Source organism: Aethalodelphis obliquidens, unplaced genomic scaffold (assembly GCF_003676395.1).
Source record: "Aethalodelphis obliquidens isolate GAN/ISIS:26980383/991018 unplaced genomic scaffold, ASM367639v1 scaffold19, whole genome shotgun sequence".
Classification (NCBI taxonomy): Eukaryota; Metazoa; Chordata; class Mammalia; order Artiodactyla; family Delphinidae; genus Aethalodelphis; species Aethalodelphis obliquidens.
This window is the reverse complement of record NW_020837963.1, coordinates 27,701,202-27,717,180: the sequence shown is the minus strand read 5'-3', so window position 1 is coordinate 27,717,180 and position 15,979 is coordinate 27,701,202.

The following is a 15,979-nucleotide window of genomic DNA, read 5'->3' as shown; positions in this document are numbered from 1 at the left end:
CTCTCTCTCTCTCTCTCTCTCTCAATCTCTCTCCCTCTCTCTCTCTCTCTCTCTGTCTTTTTGGGGGCATCATTTCTAATTCCTCAGTGGAAGGGAGGAACATTTTAAGTGCAAAAATGATGACCAAGGAGGGTTTAAGGCACAGAGGTTAAAACCATCGGCTAACCATTCTCCCAAGAAGCTACAACATCTCCCCAGAGCCATTTTCCTTTTTGTTTTCATGAGGTGTTGGGAGCATAGGAAAATTCCTCTAGGTCCAGGGATGGGCAGTGCCTTAAAAATGTAGGGAAACAGGAAATGTTGGAAACAACTTTCTGCCCCAGAGGAAGGGACCTGTGACAACCCTCCTTCCCGAGTGAGCACAGAGCACAGAGATATCTGCAAAGTCTCCCTGCAAATAGCGGGCCTTGTGGGCAAAGAAAATCAGGGCAGAGCGCGCAAAGCCTGAGGGGCTTTGTGACCCGATGGCCACACGTCACATGGCAGGGGCATCCCGTCCCAGCCTGGCAGCCACTGCAGACCCACACCTGAGCGCCCCCCTCCTTCCCCTCTCACTGCCCGGCGGCATCCGCTTCCAACAGACACCGTGGTCCTCACAACCGAACTTCTGACCCGGGTCGGGCTTTCTTCACTGATGGTTGCCTTAACCCACAGAGAACGTCTTTGCTTTCCACTAAGAAAACCGGTAATACATTTACAGAAAAATGCAAGTACCTGCACTAGAAACAGTCAAAAGACAAGTGACAGATGTGCAATTACATTCAGTATATAGCACAGACAAAGGCTATTGGTAACAAAGAAATACATATTTATCATATTTATGTACTATATACTTGTAGACTATTTTATATTTCTATTTTATTTATATTAATTATTACAGATATAGAAGATATATTTATATTATATATAATGGATGCACATGACTGATGGTCAGTAAGGAGAGATGAACTGTCCAACAGGAAAATCAATCAGGCCCAGGTGGGATGAAGCACACGTGGACAGACTCACCTGAGAGCCCTGGCATCTGCGGCTGAGCTGCAGGACCCGCAGGGCCCGAGCGGGGGAGCCGGACAGCACGGGTCTGGCTGGCTTCTCTCCTGCCCCTTGGTTCTCCACCTGGCAAGGCTGCCACTGGCCACGGCCACTTCCTCGGGGTCCTCAGCAGGGTCCTGTGGAACAGAGATGCCTGCCCTGTGTTCTCAGCTTCTCCTGACCATCCGGAAGATTGTTCGAAGTCCCTCCGCTTCTGTGCAAAGGGCTGCGTTCCTGGTCCATGAACCCAGCTCAGCATCTGCAAGGGCCTGTCCTCGGAGGGGGGACAGCAGAGTCAGTGTCAGGGACCTCCGTCTCCAGCCCACCAGCGTCCCAGGCAGTCTCTGCCCTGGAACGTGCAAACAGGTAACTCACAGAAGAATTGCTAATGGCCGGTAAACACGGGGAACGATGCTTGAAATAAGCCCTCACTAGGCCCACGGTAAGCCTCAGCGAGGTCCCTGGTTTTACAAGGATGGCACGTTTTTGAAGTTTAATAATATGCAGCCTTGGCAACAGTGTAAGGCAATTGTTCATCTCACTTCCTTTGGGCAGGATGTGCGCCTAATGATGAACGATCCGGAGAACAATTAGAACTGTATGTGTATCAGTCAGGATGGGCTCTGTGACATAAAAATAGTTTCCCAGTTCTCAGTGGCTAAGCCTAACACAGCTCGATTTCTAGTTCGTACCCATCAACGGAGTTGTTGGAAAGGGGAGAACGAGGGCCCTTTCCCCTCCACCCAGCCGCTCCAGGCTCCTTTCCCTAATGACCCACTCCCACTGGGTCACCCCAAGTCCTCCCCTGTATCCTTTGCATCCAGCAGGTCAGGAAAGAGAGGCTGCAGGGGATGTGATGAGATGGTGCAGCAGCCTCGGGGCCAGACTGAGAGGGCACGTTCCCTTGTCCAGAACGGAGCTACGTGGTCCTGTCCGCCAGCCCAGGGGCCCTGGCGAGGGTCCAGCTCTGTGACCAAGAGGAAGGAGGTTTAGTGAAGACGTAGCATTTTCGGCCACACCCATGAACACATGCATGTCACTCGTTACCGTGTTCACCCCCTCCACTGCAATAATGTAATGTCTGTCACGGACCAGGCACTGTGCCAGCAGGTAGATGAACGGCAGATGTGAGGAAATGAGCGCCCCAGGTGAAATGCAAGAGAGGCCACGTCATACAATTCCATTTAAGTGCATCTGTTAATTACGAGCACACGTAGAAAACTACAGAAGGATTAATCTACAAATTGTTCAGTGCCTCCGCCCGATGAGTGCCATTCTGCCTCCTTTGTGCTTTGTGTTTACGTTTCTTTATTGTTGGATTTTTTTGTTTAACAGAACAAGCATTTATTCCATTTGTGATAAATTCATGATGAAAGAAGGCTGAGCGTAAGGGAGGGGAGATGGGGAAGAAGAGGATATGAAGATGCTGAAGGACCCCTGGGGCCGGACAGGCCCGAGCTGAGCAGGGCCCCTGGGGCCGGACCGGGTTGGAGGCCAGGATACTGACTCCCCGTGACGCTGGGGACTTCCTTCAAAGACCCCTCCCAGGAGGCTGCAAAATTAATGACCAGATTCTGCCCGCCTCCTCAGCAGCCATGAATCATGAATCAACTGGAGAATGTAAATGCAGGGATTTGGCCTCTTGTACGCAATTTCTGTCGTTTCTAAAAACCTTCTGTGTGTTTTCATGGATGAACTCCCTTCTGCTATGGTGACCACTACAGAGGGAATGAGGCCACTTAGAGGGTGACTTTCCTGGTTTTTTGATGTTCCTGACATGGTGGTCTGCCTGGGTCCATTCCCAGCATCTCCCGAGAACTTCAGACTAGGGACACTGCCCTTTCGTGTATATATTTGTATACTTTTGCCGCTGGTCTATGCACTTATTTCTGTATTTTCTGCATGTCCTTTGCAAATCAGCCCATGAATGCTGATCGTTTGGTCCAGTCGTTTCTTATGGTGAGCGCTTCTTTTTCCCAAGCTGGGTTAGGTTTCAAGCTACTCTCTGGACAGTGGAAACTGTCATCACCACCTGCCCAGGTGCTGGCCTGTGACACTCACTGATGGATGTGTTTCCTCGCTGACGTTTCTCAAAAGAGAATTTCTGCAATTTTAGCGACTTTCTCTTCCTCTTCAAAGTGTTGCAGTTGAGACTATTTAGACATTGGAAATATAGTCCAGAAACCACAAAAGATTCACTGAAGCACCTGCTAGGTGCCAGACACCGTGTCAGGTGCAGGAGAGCCAAACCAGATAAAACAGCGCCTTGCTCTGAGCTCAAAGTCTAGAAAACGAAGAAGACGGTAGGTCAGTGGTGATGGTGCCGCGTCTACTTCACCCACACAGGTGACCCTGAGGCCCACTCCTTACGCTTCCCTCCCTTGCGTTCTTCTGAGCCCTTGCTGGCTGTGCATCCACACCGAGGCTTGGGTCCTACACAGATGCAGAAATCCTGCCCTCACAAACCGCGTCTCTGCCCTAGGGCATCACCCACTGCCCTGACTTAACGCTACGAAGTCTTGGGAACACTTTGATGACATCCGATTAACTGCACACCTGCAGGTTCATTTTATTCCCTAAGCTCGGCACAGACACAGACAGACGAGGCTCTTAAGTTTCTCCAGTAGCTTAACCACCTTTTTCTCATATGAAACATCAGTTATTCTCTCCTTGGTTTCTTGATTCTTTCTGAATACTAACTGGCTCTCTCTTCTTACTCAGGCTGGCTAGACTTTGGGGTTTTTTTCTTCCCATTTCTACTGCCACATACTTTATCCTGACTGAGAGGTTACCAATGCACGACCTTATATTCTGGATCTGAAATCCACACTCTCTTGGGGATTATCTGTTTTCCCCATCTCGTCACTAAGCTCAAAAAGATCTGATACTCCACTCTCCAAATTGGTCTTCCTTTTGTATCACTGTCTACGCTCAGTGAGATGTATTGGAGCCTGGAGATGACTCTTCTAGGCCTTTCCCAGAGCGAGCAATCTCCTGGCCCTCAGCAATGCTGGTCCAGCCTCTACCAAGCTCCGTATCGACCGCCCTCAGATGCCAAGGGCTGGGGCCTTGGCAAGAATTCCAGTCGTGATGGCTCCTTCAGTTAATTTCTTTTTTCACTTATTAAGACAAATACCTAATTATGGCCGTTTCCCTTCAGGGATTAGACCACCCCCGGTTCTGGGTGTTCCCCATCAACTGCTCCGTCGTGATTAACTGGCCTACAGTGCCTCCCTCCTGAGAAGGATCCCGACTGGACGAGGGGGGAACTACAGTCAGATCCCAGCGCCCATAAGCCTTCCAGAGATGCTGCAAAGTTACAACCACTTCATCAAACAGAGAATCGCTGAGAACTTTGTGAGACCACCCACATGCCCTCCATCTGCAGCAGGTTCGCATTGATGCCCCAAATCCTAATTAATCCAGCTTAATAAAACGCTCTGATTTTTAACTACAAATAAAAATTTACAATGTTTATCATCTTTTATGAATTTTTTGAAGTTCCATGAGCAAAACGTAAATTGCGTTTGGGTAAATCTCAGGCAGGAAAGAATTGCTTCTAACTAGACAGATCTAAGAAACGGTAGACTTTAGCGAGATCTCACAAAGTCAAATAAATGATGCCTTCAAAGTAATCTGAAGGTCCAGCAAAACTGGATCCAAAGCCAGTCATGCAATTTCTTTCCCTGAAAGTGGCTCCTAATCGCCCCAAACATAAAAAACATAAAAAACATAAGAAGGAAATTTCTATGTTTGCCCGAGGATTTGGCAATATCCAGAAGATAACTCCACGCTGTGACTGAGCAAAACAACCATCTTCATCAACAAAAGCGCCCCTGCTGTCTTTGTCACGCGTCCTGTCCAGTCAGCTCCGTCTGTGTGTTTACCACTGTGACGTGTGCGCGTCAGCGTTCCTTCCTTCCAAATTCTTACTCAGCTTCACATTTAGAAGAAAAGGAGTTTCCACTTCATTCTGAAAGGCAGAGGCGAGGTTGTCCTTTGGGCTTGATTCATAGAGTTGAGAGAAATACCCCAAGTGATCATTTCTTCACTTTCTGGCATCCGAACGAGTTCCAGCCTGATCCCAGCTGCCAGAGAAGAAGTACTAGGTCCTTGGGGCCGATGACTATTTCTCATTTTTCATTATAGGTCCCTCAGCACCAAACATGTCAACTCACCTAGAGAATATCCATTAAAAAGTGCTTAGTGAATGCGTTAATCACCACATCTTAATCGCTGGCTATGGAAAAGCATCTGAGAGCGAGATCACAGTTACTCTCCCATAACAGAAATAGTTCCTCACAGGAAAGCAGAGGAACTTTGTTGCCAACTGCAGAAGAAACACAAACATCCCAGACCCGAGTGGGTCTCACTGGGCTGAGGTGAACCCGGTAACATTTCCCAGAAGGCTCAGAGCATCCTTTTAGGTCAGTGGTGCTCCTTCCTCCCCTTCCACAGACAGCAAACTGAAGTTCAGAACATGCAACTCGCCCAGGGGAGGCCCAGGGTCCGAGTCAGGGCATCTCAGTCAAAGGAACCAGGACAAAAAGATAAGGAAAAGGTTGTAAAACGTGCTTAATTGCAGAGGGTAGAAGGCTGCATACTCATTATTTACAGTATATAAAACTAGAATTCTTTTTTTTGATAATCAGAAAATTTTAAATTCAAAACATTTCCACCCAGTTAGGTTTCTGCGTGGCACACCTCACAGTCCTCCTTTGTCTTCTTTATTCCCGTGCTCACGCATTATTAATTTAACTCCCGCCACACACACACACCAGGCAGTGTTGGATTATTTCTCTGGGGGAGCCAAAGGGCAGGTGCAGCCCCAAGAGTGAGATCGCCTGGACCCCAGACCAGGAGGTGACAAATGTAAATGTCAGCACCACACCCTTCCCAGGCCAAGAACCAGCCCGAAGATTCCAGGTCTGTGAAACTGACATCTCTAAGAAAGCTTTCTGTTACTCAATGAAGACCACATGAAATGAAAATATTTAGTGTGTAGGAACCTTTTTTTTTTAACATTTTTTATTGTGGTAAAAGTCACATAATATAAAGCATACTATTTTAACCATATTTAACTGTACAGCTCAGTGGCACTAAGTACATTCACATTGTTGTGAAACCCTCACCACCCTCCATCTCCTGAACTTTTCACTTTCCTAAACTGAAACTCTGTCCACATTAAACAGGAACTCCCCATTCCCTCCATCTCTCCAACCCCCAGCCCCACGCCAGCTCCTGGCATCTACCAACGTCCTATCCGACTCTGTGAATTTGACTATTCTAGGTACCTCATATAAGTGGAATCGAACAGTATTTGTCTGCACCCAATGTATATTGGAATGCATTTTTTTTTTTTTGAGGTACGCAGGCCTCTCACTGCTGTGGCCTCTCCCGTTGCGGAGCACACGCTCTGGACGCGCAGGCTCAGCGGCCATGGTTCACGGGCCCAGCCGCTCCGTGGCATGTGGGATCTTCCCGGACCGGGGCATGAACCCATGTCCCCTGCATCGGCAGGCGAACTCTCAACCACTGTGCCACCAGGGAAGCCCTGGAATGCATTTTTAAGGTTAACTTAATATATGTCCTGCAAACTGTTTGTAACTTCTTGTTTTTTTCCCTCCTGTGCTCTATGTATTTTCTCACAGGGAGATTTAAAAACTTGTTCTTAGGCATCTTCCTTAACCTTTGTGAGACTTGCTTCTTGCTTCTGTGTTAGACGCCTCCACGTGTCTGTCTTCCAGTTGGCAAGGCTCCCAGCCCAGGGCCTTCCCAGAGCTGACCCTCAGTAGAGATCGGCTCTCCCCTTCACCATCATCCTTGTAAAAATGTAATCCTTTCCATGGTCTCCGTGAGTCTGGAGTCAGGCTGCCTGACTCTTCAGGGCCACGTTACGCCACTCTTCCCCTCCGTCACTGCACTCTAGCCACCTGGCCGTCCTGTTACCCATGGAGCCTTCCACACTCGGTCCTGTCTCGGGAGCTGCCTTGGAGCACTTTCGCTCCATCTTCTCTTAGCTGCCTGTATCATATCATTCAGGACGTGGCTCAGATATCTGCTCACAGAACCAATTTCCCTAATCACTCAGCCTAAAGTAACCCTCTACCCTTACGGCTGTGTTATAGCACCTCACTAGCCGAATCTTTTAATTGATCATTTAAATACATTAAAATGTAAGCTCTTTAGAAGTTTTCTTGTCGTTCATCACTGTGTCCCTAACAACTGGGACTCCCCGGCATTCTGTAAGGTGCGCTGTTTATAGGACATAAAAAAATTCCTCCAAATAACCCATCTTATCCAACAAGCTTTCCTGATACACACAGTTCTCTTCCTTCACATTTATTCCATGTTAGCAAATTACATAATTTCTCACTTGAACCATTCATTCAGTTGACCAATCTCAGTTCTGCTCTTTTTTGTTCACTGTAATGCAGATTACATGGGCAAAAGTAGAGAACACTTTTTAATTAATAATGTATTGAGAAAATATCATGATATTTGAGATTAACTTTGTGGTAGTTGACACAGTAAATGCGGCTCTATTACATAGAATAAGCCCTTAAAAGTTAAAGAATTTTGTAGGCTAATTTATGCTTTTACACTAAACTGTCTTTAAAAATAAGAATATTAGTATGCATTCACTTAATCTCGCTAGTTACTGATAAAAGAAACCCTTCAGATAACGTATAAAAAGCACCTAAGAAAATAAAAATATTTACAAGAAGGTATCATATGCATGTTCCGTGTCTCTTCTCTTAAAGATGAGCTCATCTATGTGGCTGTATATGTCATTTAAGTCACTTCTAGTGCCACTGATCAGAGGAGATTATTTATAACGCAGCTATTTAAGGGTGGTAATTGAAAAGCAGATTGGATTGATCACTTTGTCCTCCAGGTAATAGCACTGTCTTAGAGTTTAGGGAATGCTGAAATAGAGTTTCTCTTTCTTTTCTTCTTTGGGTTTTAATGGAGTCTTGACTATCTGTTCAAGTGTTTCTTCTGAAACTTTTTATGGATGGGGAGTACAGACAAGGAGATAAAGTTTAAAGAATGTGTCCTCGAATGCCCAATTATTGTGTCTGATGAAATAGATTAATAATCTTGGGGCACGTTATTCTTACTTAAACAAGAGGCCATTACAGTTTTCTTTAGAACACGATACTGTGTGGTTATATTCATTTGTCATGAAAACACCCAGATAAACATGAATGGAGATGACTTTTCATTTGCTTTCAGAAGAAATGTGCTAAGCCCTTTCCTTCACTATTTATTTAATACACATGCTACACTCTTTGTCTCTAAAAAATTCATTTACTTAATCTTTAAGGATGGCTGTCGTGATGTATGTGTGAGACAACGTTGAATTCCAACCTTTCGGCACCAGTGAGATGTTTTCTCAGGGTGTGAGATTTTCGATTGCTCCAATCTTTATGCCACATTTGAAGTAGCTTTTGTCTATTATCTGGTATTTAGGAGTATTTGGGGGTAAAATGCTCATTGCCTATTAGGAGCCAGCTACCTCCAGGCACTTGTCGGGCTACCTACTTTGAGTTTTAAAAGATGTCAAACACTAGGGGCTTCCCTGGTGGCGCAGTAGTTAAGAATCCACCTGCCAATGCAGGGTTCACGGGTTCGAGCCCCGGCCTGGAAGATCCCACATGCCGCGGAGCAACTAAGCCCGTGTGCCACAACTACTGAGCCTGCACACTAGAGCCCATGAGCCACAACTACTGAGCCCACGTGCCTAGAGCCCGTGCTCCGCAACAAGAGAAGTCCACGCACCACAACCAAGAGTAGCCCCCCGCTCACCGCAACTAGAGAAAGCCTGCAAGCAGCAACAAAGACCCAGCACAGCCATAAATAAATAAATAAATAAATTTATTTTTTTTAAAAAAGGTGTCAAAAATTGAGTTACTATGATTGCCATTTTACAAGTGAAGAAAACTAGGATTAGAGAGACAAAGGGGTTTGGTCTGTGTCATTCAGCCAGTAGACTGTGTCTGTGTCTTTCAGGGGCAGCCCCATGGCCAAGTCCAGAGCCAGCACAAAGTCTGCTCCTTGGTCCACGACAAAGAGAAAAGATGAGGGGACACACGCCCAGATCTCTTAGGAGCAAGACAAGATTGCCCACATCACTGCTCGGACCCCAGCGAGAGTCACTTAGTCACACGGCCACTCAAGGCAGCAAGGTTGCCGGAAAGATCATTGCAGCTGGGGTGGATGTCTGCTAGGTAAATGATAAGACAACAGACATAAAAGTGTGTTAGCGTCTGCAATGCACATAGGTCATCAGTAAAGCTGAGGCTAGTCCTAGAAACCGTACGACTATGTTTATGGCTCAGAAAAGTAAACATCTATCTTGTTTCAAAATATGAGGGTTTAGATGAAATAATATTGACAGAATATTGATAATGATTAAAGCTGAGTGATAGGTAGACTGGTTGTGTTATTTTCTTCTCTCTACTCTTCGTTGTTCAAACGTCACACCATAAAACTTGACTCAGCTGCCGGGTCGGTGGGTGCTGCCCCCTCCTCCATCCTCAGCAGGTCCTGACATGAGATTCCTCGTGGGAACCAGTCCAGCAGCAATGGTCCCCACCCAGACCTCGTGCCTTCTCCCCTAAAACTGTCATTCTCTCCATGACAGTCTTGAAACTGGCCCTTGAAAGTGTATTTGACCGAGTAGCTGTGAAGTTAACCTGTGGCGAGACGATTTTCTGATAGATTCCTTCATGTTGTGATAACGAGTTTTATTCACTAACAAAACTGAATTTCTACATTTAGCGAGTGAATTAGGCTTCCATACCGTTACCGGCAATACGGTCATGTGGGACCCGTCATTAAGGGTAAAGTGCTATGTTTGGGGGCCGTGGACTTCTGTGCAAGTCTCAGCTTTATCACTTACAGCTACACGGCCTGAAGCAAGGTATTTGACCTCACTCTGCTTCAGTTTCCCTATTTTCATAACCCGGATCCTAACTTAAGCTCTGACCCTAACTTAAGCCTCCTCTTGTTCTCACTTGGGTGGTCTTTGTTGATTTCACAAGAGGAAGCCTTGCCTCGTTTTCTTGGTTCAGATGAACGTATTCACATTGCTGCCTGCTTGCTTCTGGATTAGAACTCTTTTTTTTTTTTTTAATTTTTTTTTTTTTTTTTTTTTTTTGCGGTACGCGGGCCTCTCCCTATTGTGGCCTCTCCCGTTGCGGAGCACAGGCTCCGGACGCGCAGGCTCAGCGGCCATGGCTCACGAGCCCAGCCGCTCCGCGGCACGTGGGATCCTCCCGGACCGGGGCACGAACCCGTGTCCCCTGCATCGGCAGGCAGACTCTCAACCACTGCGCCACCAGGGAAGCCCATGCATTGTAATTCTAAAATAGTTTGCTCTATGATGGGTGGATGATTCGGTAGATAAATTGACAGATAGATTGCCATACCTATCAGTCTCCCTATAGGTACCACACTAACCTTGCTGAAACCTTATAGCATGGGCGAAATAAGCTTGTCTCAGGATCTCTCACTCTAGCTAGTTTTGACTTCCGCCTTCTTGAATCTCCCCCAGGAAGAGTTCCTCACAGAATTGTCCCTCTGTCTGGTTTCTCGAGGCTTTCACGGTGGGCTAATGTTTGATAGTGAGATCTGGGTGGGTGCGACTTGGAGTTTTCTTTAGTGAAGCGAGAGAAGAGTGATTGCAAAAGCAATGGGGACAGAGAAGGGCACGCGGAGGACACACTCAGGCAGATCGAACAGAAAGGGTAAGCTCTGTGCAAGTGGAGGCTCTTGAAGCCGATTCCCATGAAGCCACGCATCCTTGTACTTCCCACACGGCCTTCCCCTGCCCCCGTCCCTCTGAAGGACGCCAGTGGAGGCAGGGAGAAGCACTGTGGGGCTGCTCTGGAAGCGTAGGGATTTAGGGGGTGGTGCCTCGTTTGCAGTCAGGGTGATAACGATCAGTGGGAACCAGAGCATACTGTGAAGTTAGAGCTAAAAGGAACTGCCTACAGATTGGTCACGAGGCAAGATAAACAGAGAGCAAAGGTTGTTTATGGCCCAAGCAAGGGAGTGCACAGAGCTGCCACTCAACGGGACGGGAAAGGTGACACGTGGACAGTACAGTTGGGGGACCTCAATAGTCGTGTCTTGGCAACCTTGAGAATGAGGGTTGAGTGGTGATCCTTTCTGGAGGTATACGTTTCAGAGTCAAGTAACGTACAAGTGATATTTAAAATCAAGTAGCTGGATGATCCCACCAAGAAGAGAGAAGGTACGAAGTGTACCTTCAAGGTACCAAGAGACGTGTACCAAGCACTCAATCACTTCGGCAGGTACTGATCAGAAAGAAGAAGACACGGCAAAGACACGAGGACAGGTGGCCATGGAGCAGAAGGGACCAGGCGTGGTTGCTCCCTGGGAGCTGAGAGCAGGCTTACAGACGGAGTAAAGCTGATGTAAATTGAAGAGTAACTATGAGAATGTTGTGCATGAGAAGCACCACGCCGTATATTCTGCTCCCATGAAGGTGAAGGACAGCGTCTAGTTTGCTCCTACCCTTCCAGGACTCGCAGCCTTGGGGAGAGATGGACGTGCATGGAATTAAGCCCCGCGTTCCCAGCTCCAGGGGAGTAGTCGGTGAGGGAAAACTCAATCCCCAGTCTCTGTGGGCAGTTAGAGCAATTTGGACATGAGCCAGTCTGGGAAAGGTCAGCGAAAAACCTTATTGGGCTGATCTTCAGAGAAGCATGTTTGCGGAGGAAGCTCATAGAAATAAGAACACAGACGTGGGAAGTGCAGCAAGGGTTGAGCAGTGATGTTGGAGGGCAGACGGCATGGACAACGGGACGAGGCTGCAGACAGAATCACAGACCTTCTTGTTTGAAGACAGAGCAGGTGGAGAGAACCGTCTCCTCCCCTGCCCTGGTGACTGGGCTTCAGGGCTGACAGCACCAGTGAAAGTCTGTGAACCTCACCAGGCATTTCCATGCGCCTGTTTCTTCACTGGCCAATAGTCCATAAGATCCGCCTTACCTTCTCTGAGTGGTGCCCGGAGACTGAATGCAGCTGGACGAAAGGCCAAGGGCGTTATCTGCACCGCTTGTGTACTTGGATACAGTTTAAGGAGGCTTAAAGCAGTTCAGCCCTATCTGTGGATACACACTTTTTCTCTAGCAGTTCATAATTTCAGTGAAAAATGGGAAAAATGTAAGATATGATTATATAAGTAGATCTTAATTAAATATAGACATTACATGGTTTTAATAATTATTCCATCATTTAGACAATGCATAAAAATTTGTTTTTACTAAAAAAAAATTGGAAAAAATAAAAATAACAATTAACTAGTCTTTAAGTGCTTCAAGTTCAGTTCTGAACCGCACAGTGTTCTTAAAACAGAGATTCTTCCTGTTATCATGAAATCATGAAATTCAGATGAACCTTCTCAGGCCTCTCAGAAGGGACCAGTTCCTCTGTTTTGATCCTAACAGGTGTCTCAACATTAAACCAGGAATAACTCTGGCTTGTAACTATTTCAGAGAAATATAGGGAAAGATGCAAGAGGATGAGGAAGAGAGAGGCTGATTAACTGTGCAGTGAACGTCCAGTGATCCGATGGCGAGTCAGGCCCCAGAGCGGGGCAGGGTCCTGCACCGGCCACCATGCTGACACCAGCTCTATCTGGAAGGACTGGCTTTCCACTCACGCTGGACAGGACGGATGTAGGTTAGTAGCTTCGGTTGGTGAGTTCGCTGCCCCAATTCTCCACGTCTCCCAGCGTCCATGCTCCATGACGTGTGACTTTGCAATTCCTCCCACTGAAGAAGAGGAATGTATTTCCCCATTTCTTAACTTTGGACTTGGTCGGTGATTTGCTTTGGCTAGTAGAATGTTCCTGGGAGAGACAAGACCCCAAGACTGGAGAAGCACGGGTGCCGTTGACCCTTCTCTCTGTCCTCTGTCTTCACCTGGAGGAGAGCATGCTGTACTGGCCTCTGGGGCCCAGGGGACCCTCATCTGAGCCCCAGATGCTTGAGCTGGAGCGAACGTCAGAGTCCAACCCGGATCTGAGCCCCATGGGGTGATGGCTGATGAACCCAGCGAGCACCCAAGGAAGTCTGCTAACGCACATTTGCAGCAGTGGGTACTGGATACAGTGGCGAAGAATCAAAACATCCTTTTAGACGTGAAGATAAAGCCAGCCAGGAGATGTAGTCAAGAATCATGTATTGTGTATTTATGTCAAGTTAATCATGAAGATTTTAATTCTTGTGATTTAGGATTATAAATTTGAATTTCCAAAGGCGTCAAGAGCAATGAAGTTTTGAGTTGATGTGAGCTCTGTGGGAGGTACATTTATCTTGACACTCATCCATATTTATGGATGTATAATAGGATTTACATCAACAGCACAGAAAACCTTCTTAATAAATGGCACTGACTCATAGTAAAGTATAAACGTAGGTCAGATCTCATGGGAAAAATAGCTGTGAAAGTGCACTTGGGCACTTGGGATGTGTCTCACCCTGCTATCAGGGGACAATATGGCATAACTCCATAGGACTGTCATCACGAATGCTAGGGAAAATAACAAGCCCTTTCTTCCCTACTTCTAACAGGATTCTTAACCTGAGCTACAAATTCCCAGAGGCATCACGGGGTGGGCTTTAGGTGGCCTGCGGAAACATTTTTGGACTTGGTTGCGTTCATTTCTATAGAGGAGAAGTCAGGAAGCTTTTTCTGTAATGGGCCAGGCGGCAGGTATTTTTGGCTTTGCGGGCATCTTAGTCTGCTCTGGCTGCCGGAGCAAAAGACTGTATGCTGAGTGCCTCAAACAACAGAAAGTGAATTTCTCACAGTTCCAGAGTCTGGAAACCCAGGACCAAGGTGCCGGCAGGGTTGGTTTCTGGTGAGAGCTGTTCCCCGGGATTGTAGAAGGTGCCTCTCACCGGGTGCCCACCTGGCTTCTCCTTTACCATGTACAGGGAGAGAGAAGAGAGAGAGAGAGAGAGAGAGAGGGAGGGAGGGAGGGAGGCAGAGAAAGGATGATCAGCTGCTGTAGGTAGATAAATTTGAATTGAAAGCTTCAGTTTATACTTAGGTTGTAGTTCATCCTGAAAGAAAAGATATATACATAGATAGTTGATAGATAGATAGATAGATAGATAGATAGACCCTACCTCTGTCCACTGAGCAAATGAGAAACTTGACCAACCTAGTTGTAATAAGTTCTTGTAGCATCCAAATTGTTGTTTGAAATATCATTTCCTATTAAAACTTGGATAATTCTCAGTTTGGGACGGGAGATGGGCAGCGTTAGCCCAGACACCTTATTCTTCCATAATTTGGGGACATTAGGGTAGTATCAATGAACCAGAATCCAGCTTGAATAGATTCCCAGTGGCCTGAGATGGGACAAATGGATGTAGATCCCTACAACAGACAGAAACACACCCAAAACATCTAAATCCACAGGTTTCTAATGACACTAAAACAAACAAAACCCCTTAGTCACCTTTGGATATTGCTAGAAACCAATGCAGTTTTTGGAATCTAATAAATAAAGAAAGAGAATCGAGCATCGCTTCTGCCCGTACTATGAAAACTGGACCTCGATGTGTCCAAATGGTTGATTTGACAATGTTGCTCTTTATAGGGTAACTTCAGCTAATAATAAAGGAAGAATAAAGAATAGAATCATACTGTCACCATTCTTCAATCCCCAGTGAAGCTGTGGACCTTAGCAATGGTCATCCACGGCCGTGAGTATCACAAAAGACAAGGAAAACAAGCCCTGGAATCCCTACCTCCTGATGGAAGGGACGCACCACCTCCAGCGGACCCACCAAACACTTGCTCCAAAAGATGACTTCATTCCTGGAGCTGGAAAGCAAGGCCTTCCAAAACAAGACACCACATCCTATGGAGAATGTGCCCCGACTGTGGCCAAGAGGAGACGCAACGCCACACACGTAGCTGGAGATGACCCGCCCCCGAGAGAAATCCATCCTGTTCGCTGGAGCAGGTTCAGAGATGGGCTGATGCACATGGAGAGGGTGTTTGAACGCGGCCGAGGGCATGCGTGCAAGAGCTGCAGGGGTGGCCAAGACAAGATGCAGAAGGTAAAGGAGGTGGAGGGGACCGAGAGGCGAGCCTTTGGGATGGAAGCATGTTCTCAGGGGCTGTAACTTGGGTTTGGAGATGTTGAGAAGTGGGTTTTCAGACCATTTCTAAGAAGGCACGTTTTTTAAAGGTGTCTGTGTATATGTCTAGGATGCCATTAGAGGCCTTCAGACAGAGGTATGAGCCTTGATCAGACAGGGGGGGCTCCAACCACTACAGTGACATATTGTAACCATAGCCCACACCAACCTGATCACCCTCCCAGTTTCCTCTGGCTACAGAAGCCGGTAAGAAAAAGGAAAGAAAAAGAAGCAATTTTCCTCCTGTAGGGAGCAAATCGGGCTGCAAAGAGCCTGGCTTCATCTCTGACAGTTTCTGCAGATAAAATGTGCTGTGATCACCACCCAGATTCTCATTTCGGACCAAAGACAAATTCCTCCAGCTGCCGGGGTGGTGGCTACAGGAGCCGCCTTCCTCAGTGAGCCCCAGAGGCTGTTTCCTGGGAGCCCAAATTCAGAGGGTGCGATGGTACCTGTCAAGACACCAGGCTGCAGCTCTACTCGGATGCAGAGCAGCAAGGCCGCGGTGGCCTTTGAACGAAACACACTGGCAATTCCTCTTCATCTCTATGATTCTGGGGCCTGGGGGCTTATGCAGAAAGATTATCATAAGGAAGGAATCCCAACCTCCATATCTTGAAGATCAGGGTCCACTAGAGAAAGCTGGGGAAGAAGAAATGGTGCCTGAGGTTAGCCATTGCCAGGGGGGCAGGTCCCCACTGGCTCTCGAGTCCCTGGTCTCGGGAACTTGATGTCCGCTGACCCCTCAGCCA